The 9,318-nt window shown below is 42.7% G+C and overlaps 1 pseudogene; it reads right to left on the bottom strand.

Annotated features, from left to right (window-relative positions):
* Window positions 1-7,481: 7,481 nt before the first annotated feature.
* Window positions 7,482-9,318, bottom strand: part of LOC110317858 — an 87,033-nt pseudogene continuing 85,196 nt past the window's right edge.

The raw sequence follows: 9,318 nt of genomic DNA, 5'->3' as shown, positions 1-9,318 counted from the left end.
ACTACTGACACCTTATGATGGGCACCATATGATGTGATAGCCACTATTTGATTCCTAACTGCGTGATGGTCACATATTGATGGTCATTTTGTGATGGCTGCTGTGTGAAAACCACTGAGTCATGGCCACTGTTTGATGGTCATTCTATAATATCCACTCTGTGAGGTCCATCATGAGATGCTCACTATGTGTTAGCCATTCTGTTTAGTTAACTCTGAGATAGTCACTCTGTAATGATCACTGTGATAGTCTGTATGTAATAGACACCTTGTGATAGCCACCAAGTGATGGCCATTATGTGTTAGACACTTGTGATGTCTATCTGTGTGATGGTCACATTGTAATGGTCACTGTGATTGCCACTGTGTAAAGACCACTGAGTTATGGCCACTGTGTGACTGTTACTCTGTAATGCTCACTATATGATGGCCATCTTTTGATACCACTGTGTTATAGCCACTGTGCAATGATCACTGTGTAGTGAACAGTACGTGATGGACCTTATGCAATGCTTACTCTAAGATGGCCATCATTTGTGCCATGGCTACTGTGCATTGATCACTGTGTGATGGACACAGTGTAATGGACATTCTTTGATGGATACTGCAGAAACAATATCTTGTAATTGTATGTGTGTGGCACCTGTGATTAAAATCTGATTGCCTATGACTTAGGCAGGCAATAGAACATAGAAAATCTGAGAGGCAGAAAGGATTCTGGGATATTGACAGACAAAAGTATTTGTCTGGGAAGATATGATGAGCACATGGTACCTGAGCACAGGTAACCAGACATGTGGCAGAATGTAGATTAGAATAAATTGGTTATTTTAAGTTACGATCTAGTCAGAGAAAAGCCTAGCTACATGGCCAAGGAATTTGTAAATATTGGTTGAGTCTGAGACTTATTTCTAGGAGGATGAGCCTGGAAGTAAGAACAGTCAAAATTTTATACTCGGCATTCAAATATGGCATAGATCCAAACTAACCTGAGATAATTTTCCAGGTAGAGGCATCAATTCTCCCTGAAAACAAAACAGCTTTAAAGCTCTGTCTCTTTAAGAGAAGAGGCTAGGGATTAAGGGAGTGGTGATTTGAAACTCTTTTTAAAGAAGGCCTCTGCATATAGGAAAGTTGCCTCAAGTGAGAATGGGGGGGGGGGCTGTAAACAGCAGGTAGCAAATGGGAACCACCCCAACCTACCCAACAGCTATATTCAGATAAATGCAACTAAAGAACTAAAGCTATGCACAAGCAGCAACCAGATCACAGAGGCACTGAGTACCCCTGCTGAAAAAGGAGCAAACTCCAGGTAAAGGATATAAAGACTCCAGTCCCATCCTGCCATGAGCCCACTATCTTTGTGTAATGGGCAAAGGCCAGAGGCTCTGGCCTAGCCAAGCATGGGAGGACACATGGGCTTGAGACCGTTGGCTGACAAGAGCCCCCAGATGGCAGTTTGCAACTGTTCAGAGCCAAGACAGAAGAAAGGCCTAGGGGCTTCCACAAAACAATGAAGTCAGGTCAAGAACCCCTGCTAATAGATACAGCTGTTTACAAACTATGGTCTAAATTCAAAATGACACATTTTTTTCTTAAAGTTACTATAGGGGTTTGCTTAATAATAAATAGAAATGTTCTTAGCAATTAAAAGATAAATACAAATTAATCTTAAATTTATATAAAGAGAAAGAGGATATAGGTGTATTTATAAGGTATGTTTATGATTTCAACTTGAGGGATGGTGCTTTTCCAGTTGCCAAAGAGGATTTTTTTTCCCTAGAAAAGATATATTCTGCTAATCAATGAAAGGACCCTGTCTGATGGCCATTATTTGATGGACACTGAGTAATGGCACCTGTGTGAGGGGGAACTGTGAAATGTTCACTGAAGAACTGTAACTGTGTGGTGGACAGTATGTGAAGACCAATTATGTGATGGTCACTATGTAATAACCACTGGGAGATGGCCATTTTTTGATGGTCACTGTGTGGTAACCTCTATGTGATGGACACTGTGTGATGTTCAATATATTCTGGTCATTTTGCGATGGCCACAGTGTAATGAACACTGAGAAATAGTCACCGTGTGATAGCCATGAGTGTCAGTATTTGATGACCTCCATGCGATTGTCAGTATGTGATGGCCATTGAACGGTGGCTACTGTGATAGCCACTATGTGATGGTCACTGTGTGCTTGCTACTGAGATCTCCACTATAATATGGACATCATGTGATGTCCCCTTTGTGATGGACACCTTGTGATAGCCACCTTTTGATGATCATTATGTGATAGTTACTGTGTGATGGGTGACTGTGTGATGATCACAATGTGATGGTCAATGTGTGATAACCCACTGTGTGATGGATGCTGTTTGATGCTCACTGGGTGATAGACACCATATGAGGACTATCATTTGATAGTCATTGTGTTATAGCCACTGTGCAATGGTCACTGTGTATTAGACATTGTGTGATAGCCTCTGTATAATGAATACTCTTTGATGAACACTGTATGATGGCCATTGTGTGATGCCCACTATGTGATGGCTAACTGTGTGGTGGTCAGTGTTCAATAGACACTATATGATGCTCAGTGAATAATGGTCACTTTGTGATGGTCACTGTAACGGCCTCCATGTGACCGACACTATAAAATGTCCACCGAATGATGTGATGTCCACTGTGTGATGATTACTGTGTTGTACCTGCTGTGATCTCCAGTATTTTATGGATACCATGTGATGGTCATTGTGTGATGGCCAACTTTGATGGCCAATGTATGATGGCTCACAGTGTGATGGTTACTGTATGATAGCCTGTTAAGGTTTGGTCTATTGCTATATATTGTAATTCTAAGTGCAGGCCTCCAAGGCCTGGTTGCCCCAGAGACCAGAGACCACATATAGGCCCAAGAGACACTATGTGACTCCCCCCCACCAAGTTATTTCTGATTAGTGAATAAAGATGCCTACATCAAATAGCTGGAAAGAAGAGACATAGGTATGGTTTAGAGTTCCCAGACTTCAAGTCAGAGGAGAACTATGAGGAAAGGAGACGAAGGTGAGAGAGGAGGAAGCCACTATGAATCATGAAAGCATGGCCATGTGGGTTGGCTAATTGGAGTTAAGAGTATTCCAAACAAAACATGACAAATTATATAATGGGATCATTGGCTGTGAAATAAGCACAATAGCATAGAGAATAGGTATCTGCCCAGCTCTTGTGCTGATTGTGGCTTATTATAAATATAAAAATTGTGCACGTCTTTTATCCAGGACTAAATGGTCAAATATTTAATAACACCATATGATGGCTCTTTGTGACAGCAACTCTATGATGGTATCTGAGTGATGGCCAATGTGTGATAGTGGCTATGTAATAGCCACTTTAATGGTCACTGGGTTATAGATACTATATGACATCCACATTCTGGGGCCATTGTGTGATGGCCACTAATTGATGACCAACTGTGTGATTTATAATGTGTGGCATTCAATGTGTAATGTCCACCATGTGATGGTCACAGTATGATGACCATCATTTGATGGCCACCATGTGATGCCACCAATTGATGGTCACTGTATGATGACCACTTAATGATTGCCATTGTTTGAGGGTCACTGTGTGATAGTCAATGTGATGACCATTATATGATAGACTTCATTTGATGGTCAATATATGATGGGCACTTTGTGGTGGCCACAATATGATGATCACTGTGTGCTGTCTACTGTGTGCTGGTTACCATACAATGGCCCCCATGTTATGGCAACTGTCTGGTGGCCAAAGGATAGCAACTGTGTGATGGTCATGTATGATAGCCACTTTATAATGATAAACTTGTGATGGACACTGTGTGATAAGAATTCATACCATATGCTTGTTACTGTGTTATGTCCACTGTGTGATGACCATCATGTGATGATCGCTGAGTGATAACCACTCTGTGATAGTCACTGTAAAATAGCTAGAGTGTGATGGTCACTATGTGAATGCAACTGTAATTGCTACTGAATTGTGCATTGGATTCTATATGATGATCACTCTGTGGTGGTCACTGTTATAGCCACTGTGTGATGGTCATCATGTCATATCCACTATACTATGACCCCTGAATGATGGCTCCTCTATGATAACCACTATGTTGTGGCGCCTGATGATTACTGAATAATGGATACTATATGATAGTCATTATGTAATGTCCACTGTATGACAGTCACTGTGTAATGGCCACAGTATGATGTGTGATTGTTATTGTGTGATGATCACTGTGATGGACATTATGTAATGGACACCATATAATGGCCACTGTGCCATGGTCATTATGTGATAGCCACATGTGAAGGACACTGTGTGATGGACACAGTGTGCTTGTCACTATGGGGTGTTCATTGTGCATTGGTAGCTGTGTGATTAACACTAAGTGATAGCCATTGTTTGATGGTCACAGTGTGATGGCCATGGTTTGATGACCACTGAGTGATGGCCACTGTGTGACACTCACTATGAGTTGGTCACCATGTGATGGTCACTTTGTGATGACCATAATGTGATACCCATTGTGTTATGGCTACTGTTTGATGTTCACTGTGTGACAGATATTATATGGTGGCCACTAACTGATGGTCACTATGTGATGACCTCCGTATGATTGACAGTTTGGTGGCCAATGTATGATGGTCATTTTGTGATAGCCACAGTGTGATAAACACTGATAGAGGGACATTCCATGATAGCCATGAACAGTCTCAATCTTCAACCCATATCCTAAGATCCATAGTCAGGCTACATTCCCAATGACTACTCTGATACTAGGATCCAGACCAGCACCAGAGAACCCAAGTAATCCCATGGCCTTTGCCCACCGAAGCATACCTAACAGCCTCAAACTGCATCCCTTGCCCTGAACTCAACTTTTCAGCCTACTACTCTGGCTGCTTTCCCAGAGGACATGCTTTCACTAGGAGCCTGAGGTAAGACCCCATCCGCTACCCATCAAGTCCCTGTAAAACACACCCAGCAACCTTAAACTGCACTCCATGCTTTGGACTTTACATTCCACCTCACAATCCAGGCTGCTTTACTAGAGACCATGTGGGTACCAGGGACCCCAGATAAGACCCAGCCTCTGCCCACCAACTCCCCTTAAAGCACACCAAAAAGCATCAAAACGCACCCTATTCCCTAGACTCCATATTCCTGCCCACAAATCTGGTAGCTTTCCTGGAAGCCACAGCAGAACTAGGGATCCCAGAGTCTGCCTGCCAACTCCCCTTAAAGCACACCCAAGAGCCCAATTTGCCATCCATGCCCTGGGCTCAATATTCAGACCTACTATTCTTGCTGCTTTCCCAGAAGTCAGCTGAGAACTAGGGAACCCAGGTAAGACCCCACCATCTGCCCACCAATTCTCCATCAAGCACACTTAACAGACCTATATGGCATACCATCACCTGGACTCCATATTCTGCCTTACAATCAGAATTTTTCAGAGGTAATGCCAACTTCCCTTATTGCACACTGTACAGCCCCAAACTGCACCCCATTCTCTGGGCTCTATATTCCTGCATATAACATGCTGATTTCCTAGAGGACATGCCTGCACCAGGGACCTGGGGTAAGAACCCACATTCTGTCCACCAACTTTCCTTCAAGTGCACACTATAGCCCTGAACACCCTCCACCTTCTGGGCTCTGTATTACTGCCCAAATCACCAGTAGGCCATGCCAGCTCCAGGGACATGTGGTAAGACCCTATCTACTGACTGCCAGCTTTGGTAATAACACACCTACAATCCCAAACCGCACTCCAGTCCCTGGGCTCCATATTCCAGCCCACAACTCTGGATGCTTTCCTGGAGGTTGAACTGGCATGAGAGATTCCATGTAAGATCCAACTTTTTGCCCTCCAACTCTCATTCAAGCACACCCCAAAGACCTAAAATTCATACCATCCTCCTTATTCCATATTCCAGCCCACAATGCCAGCTGCTTTCCTAGAGGGCATACAGGGAACATGGATACCAGGTAAGACCTTGCCACCTGCCCACAAACAAATTTTAAAGCACAATCAACATCCCCAATTTCTGGGATCAATATTCCTGCCCTCCAACACCTGTTGCTCCCCTGGAAACAAATCTAGCAACAGAGACCCAATATAAGACCCTACCCCCTGACTGTCAACTCCCCTTAAAGCATACCCAACTGCCCCAAACTACACCACATCCCCTAGGCTCCATATTCCTTCTACAACACCAGAGGTTTTCCAAGAGGGCATTCTGTTACAAGAGACCTCCGGTAAGATCTCACACTCTGCCTGTCAGCTCACCTTAAAATGCATGCAATAACCCAAAACTCACTCCATCACCAGAGTGCCATAGTAACACTCAAAACTTTGTCTGTTTTCTTTCCAAGAAGTCATGTTGGCACTAAGGATTGAGTCTGCCCTATGCCTACCAACTTCCCTTCAAGCATACTCAAGAGACCTAAACTGCTGTAAAGTAAATTATTTGTCAGATTGTGATTATCTTCTTGGAGGCTTACTACTGAATAAACTTGCACTTTTCTAGTTCTTTCTGAACTCTGGCTAGCTGATTTGACTCAGCTGTTCTCGCACAAACTCTTTGACAAGCTGATTCAATCTGGCAACTAACTGAATTGCTCTGCTTGGCCTCTAACTCTGGCCATCTGTTCTAATCTCCTGGCTACTTCTCATTCTCTGGCTCATTTTATCTTTACCTATGTCTAGCTTGTTCTCTCTGCAATCTGTCCAGAGACAGGTTAAACTGTCCTGGTTAAAACTGCCTCTGAACTCCACTAAGTGAACTGCCACCAACTGAATGGCCACAAATTCAACTCCACTTCACTGTCTCTCAATTGCACTGCACAAACTGCACTGAACTTCATGAACTACACTGATCTTATGAACTGACTCCCAACGGATAGAATCTCTCTCCAATTGCTGCTCTTAAATTGCTTCCCATTCCCTGTGCTCTTTTCATGAGAGTTGGACATATCCTATCTCTGACTCATTCTGTCAAATCTTTCTCTGAATCATCACTTTATCAGCCCCTCAATTAGACATCACTGGGATTAAAAATGTGTGGCATGTTTGCATCCCAGCCCCACTGCAACACATACTGACTTCCATTCTGATCTTAAAACATCTTTAAATTGTACCAGTTAATCTAATTCAGCAGTTTTTTTCTATAATCCAGTGTCTTTTAGCAACATTGTTCCTGATGCACTCTGACTTTCAAAAAATTCAAAGTTAATAAAGCATTATTCAGTCTATTTCTAGGAGTTATTTCCCTTTCTGTTTCCTGAGCATCTTCTTTTCTTATACACAAAATATTTCCATCCTTTTTTTTCTATGCAGCACAGCTATGTTCACTCTGGGAAGACTTTGTCACACTATGGTACTTCCCACAGTTGGCAGCTCCCTCTGGCCCCATAATCACTGGACTCTCAGTCCAGACTTCAGTTCAACACCAGGCCAGAGAGGGCACTCATGTCTTTCACATACAGCTGAGCTACCAGAATCCAGTCAATCTTCAGTTTTTGTTAGAGTCAGGGAAGATCTTCAACAGTGCCACCCTCAGCTTGCTGGTCTCTGTGGATCTCTGTGCTAAAATGGGAAGGTTGTGCTGCATACTGAGAAGGGTTGTCAAGGGTGCCATGTAGTACTGCTGAGAAAGCCAAGGGCTTGAAGAGGCTACCAGATCTGGGGTGGAGGGTAGTGGTTGGTGTTGGTTACCTGGGTGCCAGGGCTCTGGAATACAGAGCATTGGATAGCAGCTGCATGTCTCTAAGCTCTCCTTTCAAAGAAATTATTCTAGCTGAGATCTGTTTCTTCCAAGAGAAACAGGAATCATAAATATGTCCCCCACAAATGTATACTAAAGCAGTCGTTTTGTAATAATCTCTCTCCAGGACACTGACTCAGTCACAAACTCTCTGAAGGTGTCATTTGTTACAATTATACCCTCAGTCTTGTCCTCCAAGTGTAGTAGGAACCTATCACTGGTAGAAGCAATTCTTTCTCCAAAGACCATCCGAGCAGGAGATAAAGATAATATTCCAAGCTCCTGGGACTTGGTTAAAAAGTTCTCTTCTGGCCTACCGGTTTCTGTCTCCACCTGTAGCAGATCCTCTGCCACAAGGCTCCATACCCAAATAGCACCAGGAGAGAGCTCTTCTCCCAGGAGTTCCTACACACCTGTGAGCATAGAGGTTAGATCTCTACTTCTCTTCAAATTCCTGGCCCAAGGGGGACACTCACAGAGCCATCAGACTACTAAACCTAGCAAAACTCTCAATTAACATAGATGGAGAAACAATGATATTCCATGACAAAACCAAATTTACACAATATCTGTTCATAAATCCAGCCCTACAAAGGATAATAGATGGAAAACGTCAACACAAGGAGAGAAACTACACCCTAGAAAAAGCAAGAAAGTTATCATCTTTCAACAAACCCAATAGAAGATAACCACACAAACATAAAAATAGCATCAATAATAACAAGGAGCAACAATTACTATTCCTTGTATCTCTCAACATCAATGGATTCAATTCCCCAATAAAAAGACATAGGCTAACAGACTGGATATATAAACAGGACCCGGCATTTTGCTGCATACAGGAAATGCACCTCAGTGTGAAAGACAAACACTACCTCAGAGTAAAGGGCTGAAAAACAATTTTCCAAGTAAATGGTTCCAAGAAACAAGCAGGAGTATCCATTCTAATATTGAATAAAATCAATTTTCAACCAAAAGTTATCAAAAAGGTTAAGGATGGACACTTCATACTCATCAAAGGAAAAATCTACCAAGATGAACTCTCAATTCTGAATTGAACATCTATGCTCCAAATGCAAGGGCATCTAGAATTCTCAACTGAAGAATATCGAATAACTGAGAAGCACCTAAAGAAATGTTCAACATCCTTAGTCATCAGGGAAATGCAAATGAAAACAACCCTGAGATTCCACCCCACACCAGTCAGAATGGCTAAGATCAAAAACTATAGTGACAGCAGATGCTGGGGAGGATGTGGAGAAAGGGGAACACTCCCCTATTGCTGGTGGGATTGCAAGCTGGTACAACCACTCTGGAAATCAGTTTGGTGGTTCCTCAGAAAATTGAACATAGTACTACCTGAGGACTCAGCAATACCACTCCTGGGTATATACCCAGAAGATATTCCAACTGGTAATAAGGACACATACTCCACTATGTTCATTGCAGTCTTATTTATAATAGCCAGAAGGTGGAAAGAACCCAGATGTCACTCAACAGAGGAATGGATA

Source organism: Mus pahari, chromosome 3 (assembly GCF_900095145.1).
Source record: "Mus pahari chromosome 3, PAHARI_EIJ_v1.1, whole genome shotgun sequence".
In the NCBI taxonomy this organism is placed as follows: domain Eukaryota; kingdom Metazoa; phylum Chordata; class Mammalia; order Rodentia; family Muridae; genus Mus; species Mus pahari.
Note: the sequence above shows the minus strand (reverse complement) of the source record. Positions and strands in the feature narration are given on the sequence as shown.